Source organism: Leopardus geoffroyi, chromosome E2, assembly GCF_018350155.1.
Source record: "Leopardus geoffroyi isolate Oge1 chromosome E2, O.geoffroyi_Oge1_pat1.0, whole genome shotgun sequence".
NCBI lineage: Eukaryota > Metazoa > Chordata > Mammalia > Carnivora > Felidae > Leopardus > Leopardus geoffroyi.
The window spans coordinates 5,138,707-5,156,905 of NC_059335.1; positions in this window are offsets into that span (position 1 = coordinate 5,138,707).

Genomic DNA, 18,199 nt, shown 5'->3' on the forward strand with positions numbered 1-18,199 from the left:
ATTATTCACCATGATCAAGTAGGATTCATTCCTGAACATCAGGGCTGGTTCAGCATTCACAAATCAACCAACGTGATACATCACATTAGTAAAAGAAAAAATAAGAACCATAGGATCCTGTCAATAGAGGCAGAAAAAGCATTAGACAAAATTCAGCATCCTTTCTTAATAAAAACCCTTGAGAAAATCAGGATAGAAAGAACACACTTAAACATCATAAAAGCCACTTATGAAAAGCCCACAGCTAATATCATCCAAAATGGGGAAAAACTAAGAGCTTTCTCCCTGAGATCAGGAACACGACAGGGATGTCCACTCTCACCGCTCTTCTTTAACATAGTGTTGGAAGTGCTAGCATCAGCACACAGAAAACAAGAGGAAATCGAAGGCATCAACATTGACAAACATGAAGTCAAGCTTTCATTTTTTGCAGATGACATGATACTACACATGGAAAAACCGTGATAGACTCCACCAAAAGTCTACTAGACCTGATACATGAATTCAGCAAAGTCGTAGGATACAAAATCAATGTACAGAAATCAGTTGCATTCTTATACACGAATAATGAAGCAACAGAAGGCAAATAAAGAAACTAATCCCATTCACAATTGCACCAAGAGGCATAAAATACCTAGGATTAACCTAACCAAAATGTAAAATATCTGTATCCTGAAAACTATAGAAAGCTTATGAAGGAAATTGAAGAAGATGTGAAGAAATGGAAAAACATTCCATGCTCATGGATTGGAAGAATAAATATTGTCAAAATGTCAATACTGCCCAAAGCTATCTACACATTCAATGCAATCCCAATCAAAATTGCACCAGCATTCTTCTCAAAGCTAGAACAAGCAATCCTAACATTTGTATGGAACCACAAAAGACCCCGAATAGCCAAAGTAATATTGAAGAAGAAGACCAAAGCCGGAGGCATCACAATCCCAGACTTTAGCCTCTACTACAAAGCTGTCATCATCAAGACAGCATGGTATTGGCACAAAAACAGACACCTAGACCAATGGAATAGAATGGAAACCCCAGAACTAGACCCACAAAAATATGGCCAGCTAATCTTTGACAAACCAGGAAAGAATATCCAATGGAAATAAAGACCGGTTCTTTGACAAATGGTGCTGGGAGAACTGGACAGCAACATGCAGAAGATTGAAACTAGACCACTTTCTTACACCATTCTCAAAAATAAACTCAAAATGGATGAAGGACCTGAATGTGAGACAGGAAACCATCAAAACCCTAGAGGAGAAAGCAGGGAAAAACCTCTCTGACCTCAGCCGCAGCAATTTCTTACTTGACACATCCCCAAAGGCCAGGGAATTAAAAGTAAAAATGAACTATTGGGACCTCATGAAGATAAAAAGCTTCTGCATAGCAAAGGAAACAATCAAAAGGAAAAGGCAACCAACGGAATGGCAAAAGATATTTGCAAATGATATATGAGACAAAGGGCTAGTATCCAAAATCTATAAAGAACTCCCCAAACTCCACACCCGAAAAACAAAAAATCCAGTGAAGAAATGGGCAGAAAACATGAATAGACACTTCTCTAAAGAAGGCATCCGGATGGCCAACAGGCGCATGAAAAGATGCTCAACGTCGCTCCTCATCAGGGACATACAAATCAAAACCACACTCAGATACCACCGCACGCCAGTCATAGTGGCTAAAATGAACACATCAGACTATAGATGCTGGCGAGGATGTGGAGAAACGGGAACCTTCTTGCACTGTTCGTGGGAATGCAAACTGGTGCAGTCGCTCTGGAAAACAGTGTGGAGATTCCTGAAAAAATTAAAAATAGTGCTACCCTATAACTCAGTGATAGCACTGTTAGGATTTTACCCAAGGGAAACAGGAGTGTTGATTCATAGGAGCACTTGTACCCCAATGTTTACAGCAGCACTCTCAACTATAGCCAAATTATGGAAAGAGCCTAAATGTCCATCAACTGACAAATGGATAAAGAAATTGTGGCTTATATACACACTGGAATACTACTTGGCAATGAGAAAGGATGAAATATGGCCTTTTGTTGCAACGTGGATGGAACTGGAGAGTGTTAGGCTAAGTGAAAGAAGTCATACAGAGAAAGACAGATACCATGTATTTTCACTCTTATGTGGATCCTGAGAAACTTAGGACCATGGGGGAGGGAAAGAAAATAAAAAACAGGTTAGAGAAGGAGAGAGGCAAACCATAAGAGACTCTTAAATCTGAGAATAAACTGAGGGTTGATGGGCGGTGGGAGGGAGGGGAGGGTGGGTGACGGGTACTGAGGAGGGCCCCTGTTGGGATGAGCACTGGGTGTTATATGGAAACCAAGTTGACAATAAATTTCATATTAAAAAAAAAAAAGAAATACCAATAGGTATTGTTTTTGAGTCTTCTATAGCATTAAAAGTCTAGGTCTCCTTTATGTTTTGTGCTGGATTACATTCACAATTTTAAGGCATTTGAACTAATGCGATACACATTTTATTTGCAGCAACAGAAAAGAGATAAGGAAGAGTATCTATGGGACATGGGGCAGAATAAAATAGAAATTTACAGGACAGAACTCTCATTCACAATCTCTATTTTAAACAGCAATTCCTACAGCAAACATAGGAGGAATCCTTCATTTTCCAAAGCAGACAACAAACAAGGTGAAATGAAGGAGGAAGCTTCCAGAATAAATGAGATGATTAGTGCACATCTTCCCATAAAGATACTTAATGATAACAGAGAAAAAATATCAACCTTCTAGTGGAGGGATCCAGCAGAGAGCACACAGGAAATAAGGAACCTGTAATGGGTGACACTGGGATCAGGTGGCTAATGTTCTTCAAAGGACACAGAACGACAGCTGTGAAATAAATGTCCAGAACAAATATGTAAATCACAGTCTAACAGCCAAAAGGAAAATAACTATTTTATTCAAATATCAAGCCACTATTCCATGGCAAACAATTCAAATGATCATCTTAGAGAGACTTATGGAGGAAGAAGAGAACAGGTAACTAAATGATATCAGGAAAACTCTGCAACACCAACACGTCAACCCAAATGATCTCCCTCATACCTCATGATGCACATGCCATGTCAAAATTTTGATCTAATAAATCAGAAATGAATCTCATAAAGAGCCACACAGAAAGTGAAAACATTCATGGCAAAGGCACAGGAGTTTCTATTATACAAGAAAAAAGATGAAAATTGTGATGTTACTGAGAAATAACGTACCCATTGAGTCTTTATGACAGGCTGTGAGTTCTATGTTCTCAGTGTTCTAGTTCCCCTGTGGCATTAATGTTGGTAGGAGTATTAGAATACACATGGACAAATTATTTCACCATTGAGGAATGGAAGACATAAATTGGAAATTTCTTATTATCATTCGTAAGAAACATAAGCTTCTGAAGTGAAATAGAGCATGAGATTTTCTCATTTTAGAAAATGCTTTTTTATCTGAGGGAATTACTGAATCTCAGTGTTGTATGATTAAGCCTAAAGCATCAGTGGGCCGCCTGGGTGGCTCAGTTGGTTGACCATCCAACTTCAGCTCAGGTCATGATCTTGTGGTCTCTGAGTTCGAACCCGACATCAAGCTCTGTGCTGACTGCTCAAAGCCTGGATGCTGCTTCAAATTCTATGACTCTGTCTCTCTCTGCCCCGCCCCCACAATTGCTCTGTCTGTCTGCCACTCTGTCTCTCTCTCAAAAAGAAACATTAAAATAAAAAACAAAGATTATACCCTCAGGAACATTGGAAAGCATAAACCAGGAATCACGTGATCCCTGTCTCCAGTGCTCCTGGGATTTGGACACCAAAACCCACTCTGTCCACCACTACTATGACACACTTCTCACGAAAACAGAAACTGGGAATGACTTACAATAGAGTTTCTCAGAATATGGAGAATTCTCCAGGGCCTCCAAAGCAAAGGAGAAGCTTTCAGACTTTGGAGATACTCAACGCGCAAGGGGAGTCTCCTGGCACTCACTGTGGATGTGATGGACCATCACTGGAGCAGAACAAAGAATCCTTCGAGAATGTAAGGGCATGATGGGTTGGAAAGCTGATGTCCCGCTATGAGTGGGACAGACATAAAACTGGGCTTCCAAACTAATTTCCATTCAAGGAGAGCTACTTGAGCCAGAGTTTAAATATTTGCATATCACCACTGTCATTTGTTTTGTTCATGTCCACCTACCTGCTGGTGAGGCTACCGTCTTCTTTCTCTTCACATCCCAGAGCTCCCTCTTTTGTTCCAAAAAAATGACCAGGTGTGGTTTCGACACAATGAGGCCTGATTATCAGAAAAAAAAAGAAAAAAAAAAACAGAACATACCTGTTTCTCAGATTCTTTCACCCCAATACTGTGCTCAGTACACGAGAGAGGACATTGTAGAATTCCAGAAAATGATTTCTGAATGCTGTTGCCCAAAAGCCCCTTTAGTATACTTGAAGGGAATTTCCAATGTTCACATCATGACCTCACATCCAAGTACTACCACTACAGGAATGAGTAGCAGTTGGGAGCTTAAGTGTGCAGTACCATATTATGCCACTCAATGTTTACAATTACCACTCATCTACAGATGATGATGCTCTTACCTCACTGTAAACAAGGGGAATCTACAGCTGGAAAGGAAACCTCATGAAGATATTTCTCTATATCTACAAACTACTGCTTTCTCTGACTGCAGGGATCTGAATCCCAGTCATGGAAGAGGAAGCTTCCAAGAGACAGTCTTCAAAGGAAGGAACAAACCCGCGAGTGTGGTTTGGGAAGTCTGGTAGGAGTTATCCTCACCCAGGAAGAGGAGGTGTCCATAGGTCTCTAACATCACATCGCTGTACAGTTCTCGCTGACTCTGGTTCAAGCATCCCCATTCCTCCTGAGAGAATTCTATGGCCACATCCCTGAAGGTCAGCAGTCCCTGCAACAAATACGACAGTTACCAAGTAGCCATAGGCAGCATTCGTAATGGTACCTAAGATGCAGGAGGGAGTTAATGTCACCAGCTGGACCCCAAGACCTGACCTTCACTGCTTACTTGTTGATACCCACTGCCCTTAGGCCCTCATTTTATTTCACTTCTTCTTTCAACCTTATCTGTTACTTCAGGCAACAACAGCCCACGGCCATCGTCTCTTGTGATGGAAACAGAACGTATACAACAAAAGGTATGTCATCTGAGAAAGAGCTTATACCCACCCAGTCTGAGCTCATCCCCTGACTCAGTCCTAAGCAGGAAGACAGTGGTGCCAACCACGGGGAGAGGATTGTTACCATGACCTCATTATACTACTAAACTCTCCACCTAAGAGCAAGCACAAACCTCATTTACTATGTAACATCCAGAGTAGGTATGGAACTGCTTGCTTTCAAAAAGTAAACATTCCAATGTGTATTTATTTATCTTTGAGAGAGAGAGACAGAGCAGGAGCAGGGGAAGGACAGGGAGGTGTAATGCCCGAAGTTCTGGAACCTCCCACAAAAGTCCACCAGAGTCGTAAGTCAAAGCCAAGCGGCAAGGGTCGTTTATTGCAGGTTCGAACCTGGTCCTCTGCGCACTCGTCGCTGGTGACGCAAGAGGCCACGATCAGGGTTGGTACAGCGTTTTTATAGACAGAGACAAATAGCACAGGGGAGGTTTCAAATTATGAGGGGCCTGATTAGTTGATTTTAAAGTAAGGACATTTGTTGTTCTCTGATTGGGCGTCCTTTGTCTGTCCTTTGGCGGGAAGGCTTTGTCCCTTACTTGTGGCAGGAGGAAAAAAAGGGGGAAGGGGGTAGGTGAGGAATGTGCTAAGCAAGCAGGTTTACAGAAGCGAGACATGCCGGTTAATTTATGTACAATCACTCATTCCATTACATATCAGACTACATTTAGGAAGGTTTACAACCCATTCTACTACACAGCAGGTTACATTCAGGAAAGGTCTCACAATGCTCGTAGCAAACAGCAAGCAAAACAGACTTCTCAGCAATTGTATTTCTTATCAAAGATCCGTAATAAGCAGAAAAGAGAACCTAGCTTTAAACTAAGGTAGGGCTGTCATTTGGATTGTTCTTTTCAGAGGGAGACAGAATTGGAAGCCAGCTCCAGGCTCTGAGCTACCAGCACAGAGCCCAATGCAGAGCTCGAACTCACAAACCGCAAGATCTCGAGCACACAGACTGCATGATCATGACCTGAGCTGAAGCTGGATGCTCAGCCAACTGAGCCACCCAGGCCCCCCTGTATACAACTGTTTTCTTCAGGCCCAAATGTAACCTGATCTGCACCTCTACATAAGGTGATGGGCTCTCCCTCTAATTCTCCACCCTGACTATATATGAAACCCTTCCCTTCCAGGGGTCTCTGCTTTGGAAGTGATTCCCTGTGATCTCCTAAATTGTTGAAAATCACATTTCCTTTGTGTGACAACCCCAGCAGGTATAGATTCTATCTGTGACTCACCAAGAAGTGAATTCCTGTTTGTTCAGGTACTTTAGGAAAACTGGTTCTGACTTAAGAGGGGTTTCCTGCTTTCTGCAGGAAGACCTTTTTCAACACAATGATATGCTTTCATCTATTTTCTTACTTTGAGGTAAGAACCAGTGTAAATATTGTGTTTATTCAAGCGAATTTATAAAGTGAAGGCATCAACAAAGGCATCCACATTTTTAAATACTATATTCACATCACGTAGTATCCCTGGTGTCTATTTCTTAGATGGAAAGTCTGGGTGTGTCACAATGTACGTAGCATATTCTAATATGATTTACAATTTCACAATGGTGCATTGAAGAGCTTTATTTATTTTTTTTAATTTTTTTTTCAACGTTTATTTATTTTTGCGACAGAGAGAGACAGAGCATGAACGGGGGAGGGGCAGAGAGAGAGGGAGACACAGAATCGGCAACGGGCTCCAGGCTCTGAGCCATTAGCCCAGAGCCCGACGCCGGGCTCCAACTCACGGACCGCGAGATCGTGACCTGGCTGAAGTCAGACGCTTAACCGACTGCGCCACCCAGGAGCCCCGAGCTTTATTTTTTTTTAAGTTTATATGCTTATTTTGAGAGAGTGAGAGAGAGAGCAAGTGGGGGAGGGGTAGAGAGAGTGAGAGAGAGAGAATCCCAAGGAGACTTCCCATTGACAGTGCAGAGCCTGACTTGGGGCTCCATCTCAGGAACTATGAGCTACTGACCTAAGCTGAAATCAAGAGTCAGATGCTTAACTGACTGAGCCACCCAAGTGCCCCCAGATTCTGCATTGCTGACAAGACATTAGCCTGCCTATTGGCCAGGGAATAGATATTTGAATAACAAAGAGCAGAATTCAAAGGCAGGAACTCATGGAGTATTTGGAACTACATGGGTTTTATAACAACCACAGGTTCTACTAGAATAGCAAAAAAGGCAACAAGGAGCCTTTCTGAACATTTCCTACTTAGTAGATAGCATCTACTCATTTTTCATAAATTAATGGAAAATGAATAACAATCATAATTATAAACAATTATCATCTATGAGAGCAAACAGGTTATTCTATTTCTCTGTGGATATTTTGTCAAGCATCCAGTACAGGGAAGAGATTCCGTTTTAACCCGGGTTATCTGACCTAGAGTTGATCTAAAACGACACAGTGGTCAATATCCAGACAGGACCCTAAAGCAACGTTAGTAACACGTGTGAAAGCTGAAAAGAATGATGGAAACCAGAAAGTGTCCACACAAAATTGATCTCCTGTTTTACACTTCATGCACACACCCATACATTTAGAAAGCAGTTATATACATATTAAAAGTGATAGAGTGGAGGACCACCTGGGTGGCTCAGTTAGTTAAGCATCTGACTTTTGATTTTGACTGAGATTGTGATCTCCAGGCTCCTGTGTATGCGCCCTACATTGGGCTCTGCGATGATATGCTTTATGGTATGCTTTAAGTTGGAGGCATAGAGATAAAAGAAGTTTCTAAAGCATTTTCAGATAGTCAAGAAGACTTACAGGATACTGGCATTCTGGCTCTCCTCAAGCTGAGCTTCCCTTTTGCCTCTGGCAAAGCATTCACATGAAGGCAATTGTGAATTCCTTGAGCAATGTCATACTCTGCCTATATCTAGTGTTTATCAATGGGTGGCAAACTGTAAGAAAATTTAATCCTATCGACTTTTCTTTTGCCTCTGTTCCTTTCATCAGAAACTACAGGCAAAGAGAAACTTTGCCAGAAGAAAGATTGTTCCAGTTGAAATGGGATGGTTTCTGCATATCACTCGGTAAATCTACCTAATGAAATAAATTGAAATGAAATTGTAATGAAACAACCTGAAAATGGGGTATCTTTTTAACATTCTAAGCAGCAAGAGTCTTCCTTTTATCTGACAACTTTGGAGTTAATCTGGGCCTCATATCCATCCTGTGTATTTGTGCATTTTCTTCATCCTGGTCTCCAGAGAGGTGATTAAGCATCCAGATCTGACCTAAATGGGAACTGTTTTCCTTGAATGCTATGCAGGACCAGACTCCACCAGCAACAGGAATCTTGGACTCAACGCCTTCCCCTGTGGATCGTTCACAAAGGGAATATTTTCAATACTTCCAGAACTTTAATTTGGAGTTGGAGAAGGGGGAGAAGGCTCAGCGATACAAGGGAAGAGTGTTCTACAAACCTAATCTTGAGTATGATCCGAAAAGGTAAAAAATTGGGTGAAAAAATAAAGCAGAAATCTCAGAACTAGAAAAACCAACACTTGTGATTTCAGTTTGCATGGGCCTTCAAGAGAAAAAGAGGGCACGGTCTCTGCCCTCAAATGCACAGCTTACCTGAGAGCTGGCCATTTCTTCTTTCACCTGGTCCCCTGGGTTTCTTCTCTCAAGATTTTGCTGGAGATCTCACAGCTGCATCAGCAGAAAATGTCTTCCAAGCCACTAACACAGCCTCTACACCTGTAAACTGATCACCTGCAGGCCAGACTTTGAAATGTAGAAAAGGCCCAACTTCCTACTCCTTTGTGTAAAAAGCTATTCAGAACCTTTTGAGCTCCTAATTGGATGCCAACCTCTGAGTTTTCCTCTTCTCCTTTCCACAGATGCTTCTCCTCCCACAGATGCCACTACACCCCGCAAATGCTGCTACACCATAGGCACACTTTGTTATACGGCCTTGATCCTCTCCAACTCCTATAGAGGAGACCCTGGTACCTCTCCTAGAGCCAAAGCCTGCACTCACCCTTCCTAAATTATTGGGAAACCTTTGTGCTTTATCCTGGATTCCCTTAGAATCACCTGGAGTGCTTAATTAAAACAACACCATTGTTTCAACAAACACCGATTGACAGAATCTGGTGGGGGGGGGGGAGGGGGCGATATGATCATTTTTTGAAATTCCACAAGTGATCCATTTGGGAAGTATTTGGGAAGGTGACCAGACAAAAGGCACGATCATAGCTATGTTTGTTGTCCAGACTTAAATCCATGACTCCTCCACTGATCAGAGTTTCTGGAGATTTACACATCCCCCCTCTTTCTTCTATGCAGTGGGAGACACCCTTCCCCAGGGAGCTTTCCCTTCTACATGCAAATGCCTCTTTCAAAAGGGTTTCAGACCTTATCCTTTGTCTGCTCCTTTAAAGTAATCCTTATGCCAAAGAGACACATTTTGGAATGGTAAAATGCTCCCATTCAGTAGCAAAGTTTACTTTCCTAAGTCACCGCTAAACAGGTTTCCCAACTGAATGCATTTTTTAACTCCTTCCAGGAATATTTGAGATTTCTAATTCCTCATTATTTTCACTGAAATTTGGTGTTATCCTCTTTTCCTTATTTTGGCCATTCTAGAAAATATTGAGTGGTTTCTCACAGTAAAATATAGAGTGATCTAAGACAGTTGGGCTGCTGCCTGAAACTGAAACCACTTAAAAGCATAAAGTTGAGCAATTCAAAATGGTGGCATTAAAACATCAACAAGGCTTCCTATTAAACTTACTAACCTTTTTTCTCTGGGGGAAACCTCCCATCATTCCTTCTTAACCACCACCCCCCCTTTTTCTTTTAACCAAAGAGTACCAAACTGGAAATATGATGACCAATGTTTGTAGCACAAAAACAATTCTTGTCAAAACAAGATGGATCCTGTTTTTCCCTATAAAAACCCCCAGCCCCTTCCTCTGGGTGGGCTTGCAATGTTGAAGGCCTTAACCTGCTTCAGCCTCTTCTGCCTGGGAAAACAATAAAGCTCTTATTCCTCTTTTGCCCAAACTCTGTCTTCACATTCTATTTTAGCTCTGAAGAACAGACGTCAGTTTTCAACAACAGAATGAATGTGTACGCGAAGGAAACATTTTCCTTTCTCTGTGCTCTATTCTTTGGCCAGTCTAACGATGAAACTGACATCAGGCAGGTTCAAAAGAGAAAAAAAAAGAATTTCTTGATGATGGGAACCTCATAGATTTGAGGCTCAAAGACAGGCAATCAATGCTTATATGCCATTTGGAATGAAGGAGAAGGGGGTGGGGCTTTACAACTCAAGAAGGAGGAACTATATCTACATTCAATGAAAAAGGAAAGAGCAAATGTTTATCAAACATTAACTGCCACGCAGATAACTCTTTATAAATGGGTCATCGCTAGGCGCACCTGAATGGCTCAGTCAGTTAAGTGTCCCTCCTTGGCTTAGGTCATGAACTAGCAGTTGGTTAGTTTGAGCCCCACATCGGGCTCTCTGCTGTCAGCACAGAGCCCACTTCAGATCCTCTGTCTCCCTATCTGCTCCACCCCTGGTCATTCTCTCTTTGTTTCTCTGGAATAAATCAATAAACTATAAAAAAATAAAATAAAAATTAAATGTTCATCTCTGTTATTAACTCCTTCCTAGTAGAGGTTCCTCATCTAATTTATTCTTGGTATATGTATCAGCCTCAGGAAAGAAGGACATTTTTCCATTGCCAGCAACTTAGAGGTTGCTAGAGGATATTTTGTTAAGTTAAACAAACCACATGCAGAAAAATATATACTGTATGAAATCACATACACGCAAATCTTAAAAATGGCAAAATTATTAAAGATTAGCAAGTTTGTTGCCAGGGGCTGAGGATGGGGGAAATGTTTAGATGTTGGTCAAACGGCAAAAAGCACTACTAATGCAGGATGTGTGAGCAGTGAATGTTTACACCTCGGTGAGTGTGCTTAATACTAATGTATTGTACCCTTGAGATTTGCTAAGAGAGGCTATCGGAAGTGTTCTCAAGACACACGCGTACACACACACATATTAACAATGGGAGATGAGGGACATGTTTATTGGATAGATTGTGGTAATGACTTTGTAAGCAGGACCCAAGGGTACAGGAGCACCTGGTTCCAGTGGCCCCAGACAGACCCAGTTCTGCCACTCATGGCTGACCAAATCCAAGGGCAAGACAGAGGACTTTTGCTGCCTCAATGTTGACATCAAACTTGCTCATTGGGTTCCTTCCAGCTTGTCTCCTGGCTCAGGAGGAAGACCCTGAGGACAAAGTATCCCTCAGGGGAACTGGAACTACCCCTCACGCCTCAAAGACTGCCCTGAGCCAGAAAGACCCCACCCTAGACTGACTCCTAGACAATGACAGACTTCACTGTCTACCTGCAGGTCCTGACTCCTTTTGCCCCTCCACCCACCTCTCCCCTTTTCCCTTCCATACACCTGGAAGTGTATCCAGCACTTTAGAGACAGTCCTTGAGACGTTATTCAGCCATCTTTGCAGTGTCAGCCTCCCTGAAATAACTTCCTCTCCTGTTTCGCCAGCTCTCATCTCTCTGCCTTTGGATTTTGTCAGTGGTAACTGGCCAAACCCGGTCTGTGTGGGACCCCCGGAGTCGGCAAGAACACCAGCGAGATGAATGGTGATAAAACAAGAAGGAGATTTTCTTCACGGAGGCCAACACTGAGAAGAGAGGTGACCAACATCTCAAACACTGTCCCCAACCTGCTGAAAATTCTTCCAGGATTATATAAAGAAAATGTAGGACGAAGGGTGGTGGTGCATGAAAGTGGTGAAGGTCAGGCCAATCACTGCACTGCTGTCAGTCATGTGGGGTCTTGCTGGCTCAGGGCAGTGCCTGTTGCTGGAGGGGGTAGTTTCCTTTCCCATCCTGGGATGCTTTGCCTGCTGGGGCTTCTTCCTGAGCTAAATGCTGACCTGGAAAGAGGAATGGAATCAGCTAGAAAGTACAGACAAACGTCAAAAGAGAGACACTTGAAGGCATTGCCGGGTCCTCTTTCCATTTCACAAAGTCTATGTATGTTTACTTTTTAACACTTGACTGACCTCTAGATGTTCAGAAATGGAAAACAGGGTGATGAATGGGTTGGCTCCTGAAACTCCCATGGAGCAAGAATGTCCTATCCCCTTTTGGGGGTGTCAGAACTCCTGTCCCTTTCTGGATGTTCAGGCTGAACTAAGAAGTTGACATGAGACTGGGTGGCTCAGTTGGTTGAGCATCTCTTGGTTTTGTTTGTGAGATCAGGGATTGTGAGATCAAGCCGCACATCAGGCTCCGCTCTGACAGCGCAGAGCCTGTTTGGGATTCTCTTTGTCCCTCTCTCTCTGCCCCTCCCTGGTTCTCACTTGCTCTCTCGCTCTCTCTCTCTCTTTCAGTTTCCAATTCTCTCTCTCTCAAAATCAATAAACTAATATTTTTAAGAATATCGAGACTGGCAAAGACTATCCTTGTAACCTGTTTCTTTACAAAAGAATCAATTGACATCGAAGCTCAATATAGACCAAGTGAACTTCAGCACATCTATCTATTTCAGTGCCTCAGCCTGGAAATGTCTATTCATTATTGACTACCTACAAGCATTCTTTTTATATGTATCAGCGGACACATCCACCTGCATTTTCTTCTGTCCCAGGCAGTTCACTCTTACACTTATGACTGAAAACACTTAAATATGCTCTTGGATTTCCTTGAGCATTTCATCTATCAAGACGTCAACATTTCTCCTAGGACACAAGGCACAATGTTCAACACTTGGTCTCGAATGCCTGCATGCCCTAAAACCTAGCTTTCCCTACATCTTCACCTGTGGTCAATCACATTAAAATTCAGAAACAGTTTCCCTTACCCCTATTTCTTGAAGGACCTTTGAACTGTCTTTGTGCAACAGTCTTCAAACCTCATGCCCAGATATATGTTGGACAACTATAATCTCTCATATTGAAAGATACACATTCAAAGATAATTTAAAGTATGTCTTCAATATTACAGGACAAATTCTTATATTACTGATGAGATTCTGGCCTGTTTGCTGGGGCCATTAACAACATATTTGAACAGCTATTTATATGATAATTATAAAAGGGTTCATTTTATGCCTGTAATTTATTATTTATTACTAGAATAGATATATTTTGGTTAGTTTATTAACTAATTTATTTTGTGTGTGTGTATGTGAGAAAGAGAGCACAAGAAGGGGAGGAGCAGGGAAGGGAAGACAGAATCCCATGCCTTTAGCACACAGCCTGATCGGGGCTGGAACTCAAACCATGAAAACAGGACCTTAGCCAAGATCAAGACTCTGAGGCTGAACTGACTTGTGCCACCCAAACGTCCCTAGAATAGATTACTTTAGTCACAATTTTTCTTACAAGGTCACTGATGTGTAATTGGCCATTACACTCTTGGAAGCATGAATATATAAATGGTTGACAGGAAGAACAACAGACTACATTTTTCTCATGAGATGGGAGGTTTTGTAATTTCTCCAGGCTACAGAGAAGAGCGTGAACACGTAGTGATTGTCACTCAGGATAAATGTCCTGAGAGTTGGGAAAAATGCCTTGATTAAGCCCCAGTTGTTTACTTCCTTCCAGGTGGCCTACGGAAAAAGAGAAAAATTGTAATGATGGAAGACAGGGTATAGAAAGTTGCAAAGATGCTCCCTAGGACAAGGATGTTTGGGGTAGCTGTTATCTCAGGACACTATCTACTTGTGATTACTTCCTATCAATAGGTTGGCCCCTCAGCTTGTGCATGCACAAAGCATGGAAACCATAAATGAGTCCTAAACACAAAATATATGAAGTATAAGGATCATCATCCAGTATGGATGATGTGCAAGCCTGCAAAAAAAAAAAAAGTCTTAAGAAATGTAGGAAGAGTTAAATCATACAAATATCTTCCTTTGGCCACCATGGATTGAAACTAAGTTGTTCTTTGTTTTTAATGTTTATTTATTTGAGGGAGATTGTAAGCAAGTGTGAATGGGGGAGTAGCAGAGAAAGGAAGAGAGGCTCCATGCTCACTTTGGAGCCCCATGTGGGGCTTGAGCCTTGCCCATGAGACCAAGACCTGAGAAAAATCAAGAGTTAGACCCTCTTCCAACTGAGGCACCCAAGCACCTCTAATTCCAGTTTTAGTTATTTTAAAACCTCATACTGTTCTCCTGAATGGCTGCTGCACCACTTTGTTTTCCCACCTACAGTGCAACAGGGTTCCCCTTCTCCTCATCCTCACCAACACCCATGGTTTCTTTTGTTGTTAATTTTACCCATTTTGGCAGGTGAGAAGTGGTATCTCGTCCGCGTTTTGATTTGTGTTGCCATGATGATGAGGGATGTTGATCATCTTTACATGTGTCGGTTAGCATTCTGGCTATCTTCTCTCAAAAACTGTCTATTCATGTCTTTTGCCCATTTCTTACCTGGGTTGCTTGATTTGTGGGTGTTGACTTTGAGAAGCTTTTATAGATTTAGACTTTTCATTCAAGTCTCACTTACTGTGTTATCCCCCTCTTTTCAAATAATTGAGTAAGGTTTGTCCTGTTTTAATAAAGCATATGCACTTTCAACTGTAAGAGAGAAGTTTGGAATCAAACTTCAGAAATGAACAAACAGTCCCAGAGAGTCTCAGAATTGGTACTTAGTTTCAGATTTTTGATTTCCAGGATGTCTTGAAATCTAGTCCTTGTTCTGACAGCAGGTGACTTAAATATCTAAGCTGGTTTTGAGCCAACTGCAATTTTTCTTTGGGCACCTTATGTCTCTTTAAAGCCAGAAGTTTTCACAAGTGTATGCTGGTGTCATGCAAAGACCTTGAGAAGGGGAGCAGAGAATGAAATTATGTCATACTATAACAAAGGAGAGCCTGCAGAAAACTTACTGTCATGTAGTATAACATTTAAGGTTGTCATATATAGAATGGACCCTCTGTGGAACCCTGAGGCATTACTCAACAGGTGTATTGCCATTCCTCCCAACTGAAGGTAAAAAGTACTGGCTATCCTTATCAACTGGACTATTTTGAAAAGGATTGCATGGGTGTTTCAGGGAACAATCAGTTTTCAGTGGGAATCGACATCACTAGTGGATGAACGTTGGCAACAAAAGATAAAGACAGATAGCAATGTTATTTTTTGCTCAGGGGTCCTAATCAAACTTCCATCCTCAGCCTTTGGGTTTTCTCTCAGGTACAATAGGGGTCATACAGGGACTAGTATCCCCTTCCCTTGCCAGGACTCTCGTTCCCAGGAACCTCCTATCCCCTGGAACCTCCACCCCATGCTCTCCAGCCCCTGCCACCCATGGCTACCATGGTCCAAAGTCCTGGCCTTCGATGCAGCTGTGGCCCAAGATGGCTTGAGCATGACCATTGATCTAGGGCCTAAGCCTTGTATTCCTCTATTATGTGCTTGCTGCCCTGTTGGGTTTCCTTATTTATGGGGCAATGATTAACTCAGGGCAGAGATTCTGACGGATCTATTTGAAGCTTGATGAGTGATGCACTGTGGAGTGTGCCAGTATCAGTTGAACATTTGCCTCACAAGAAGGTTGGTAGCTCATCCAATAGGACTGATCATGTGATCAGTACCACTAACCCCAGCTAAAGTGCCATGAGAGACAGAGCATAGACAACACGTTGAAAAGTCATTTATTTCCCCTTGTTTTCAAATGTGGTTACTACTGTCAAAATCTAGATATTTTCCCCTTTGTGGGAAAAAGAATTTCTGGCATGACATTTTTCAAAGAAATCTCAGTCCAGTTAATGAATTGGGACAGATAAACTAAGGAGAAATGGGTGTGTAATGCTCAAAAGGCCTAGACACAAAGGAATAAATTCATAGACAGGGACCCATTGTTCTTTATGGGAGAGCCATATTTTTCGAACTGTTTTAGCTCTCTGAGGCAGGGGCTGCTGGTAGCACTGGGTTTGAGCACTAAAAGTGTAGCTCAGCTGTAAGGACACAAACAGTTTTATTCCCAGTGTAGACAGTAGTTTCTCCAAGCCAGTTGACAGGGAGGACTAGGAAGATGCCTGTGGTTCCTTGGAGCCTTATCATTGGGAATGAGGGAGACATGGAAAAGGTCGGCTAAAGAGCTGAAGGTGTGTTTGGCTCTTAAATTTGTAAGTCTCTTTTTTCCAATGTCCAGAAACTCTGATCACTGGAGAAGAAATGGGTTTAAACCTGGATAATAACCATAGCCTTCCTTACTTCCCTAAATGGTTCCCAAAGGGATCCCGTGTGGAGTTTCAAAACCGACCCTTGCTGTTGCCCCCCTCCTCAGATTCTGTCAATTGGTGTGGATTGAAACAACAGTGTTGGCTTAATTAAGTGCTCCAGGTGATTCTCTCTGAGGCCAGAGTCAGTTGGCAAGGCTTCCCATTAATTTATGAGATTTGAGTGCAGGCTTCTCTCAAGGAGAGGTAACTCCTCTACGTGAGTGTGGGAGGATTAGGTCTGCGCAGCACACTGTTCCTATGCTGTAGCAGAATTTGCAGGTGCCTGTGGGAGTCGAAGCCACTGAAACTATAGAAGAAAAACTCAGAATTGGGATCCAAGTACATAGTCTCCGTTTCTGAAAAGCTCCCGACACAAAAAACTAAGAAGTTTTGTCCTTCTGCATTCCAAAGTCCCGCCTGCCAGTGAGCACTTTTCTGGTGAAGACGTTCTGTTCGTGCCTTTAAGGGCATTTTCTCCTGATGCATGTGTGATTTTTCCCCAAATACCTTCTGAGAAAGAAATCTAGAGGACAAGGGGAAAGAAGAAGAAATGGGCAGCTCTCAGGTAAGCCTGGTGTTCCAGGTCGGAGGCCGTGCCATCTTTTCCCCCTAAAATTCCATGCATTTATAAATTGCAAATGTTGGTTTCTCTGTGTTTGGTGTTTCTGCCTTATGTTTTCACCAAAGCTTTACAACCTTCTCAGGAATGATACTCAAGGTTGGGTCTTTAGAACTCTTCTCCCCTATATGCAGGAATCTACTCTATGCTCTCAAACAAGGCTTTCACTAGGACGTCAACACTTGTCACTTTGAGGTGAAGTCCTGCAACTATTGCAAATAATCCCTTTAGGACAGACCCAAAGGGGAAGGTGTTAAGTCCAAGATTCCTGTTGCTGATGGGGTCTGGTGGTGGGATTTCAGTCGAGGAGAACCGCTCCTCTTTAGTTCCCCCATTTAGTAACTGTCTGTAGCGCAGGATGAAGAAAATGAAAAATACAAGGCCCCCAGTATCTTAGGAGTCCTCTTAAGCATATGGGAATCCTTCTGGAGACCTCCCTTTTGCCTTTCCCTCCCCCAGCTGCATAGTCACTCTTCACAAACCCACTGTGGATCTTGGTGCCCACAGGTCCTCTTTTTGTATTATAATAATACGAACTTTTTGCACCAAAAAATAAATGGAAAAAAACAGAGAATGGATATGAGGCATGTATAACTTGGAAAGTTAAAAAAGCAGGGGGAGAGCAGTCTTGGTTTGTCAAATGTGAAAAAGATACTCTGTTTAAAATATACTAGACATGACAGGACAGGGAAACAGCCATCTAAATGTGGTGTTTCTCCCATTCAGATGGGGCTCCCAAATATGGGACAATGATCCTGTGGAAGCTGAGGGCATGAGTGGTGAAAAGAATTCACCTGTCAGAATAAGATTTATGAATACACCTCAAGGGAGTGGTGGGCAGGACAGCAGAGGAGAGGCTCTTGCCTTGAGGCAGTGACTTCGGGCTGATTTTGCAGGGGGAAGATGAGTTTGTATGGTGACTTATGGAATTTGCCCTCATGTGGTAATTCTGTCTGGTTGTAAGTATCTGTGTTAGTTAGGGCCTATAGATATTTTAAGGCAGGTCACCTGCTGGGCCTGCCTCTCTTCAGCCAGGTGGGCCCTGTGGACTCCTCTACAATCCATTGCTTGAAACTGTTTGCCTCAAAGCAGCCTCTACTGAAAG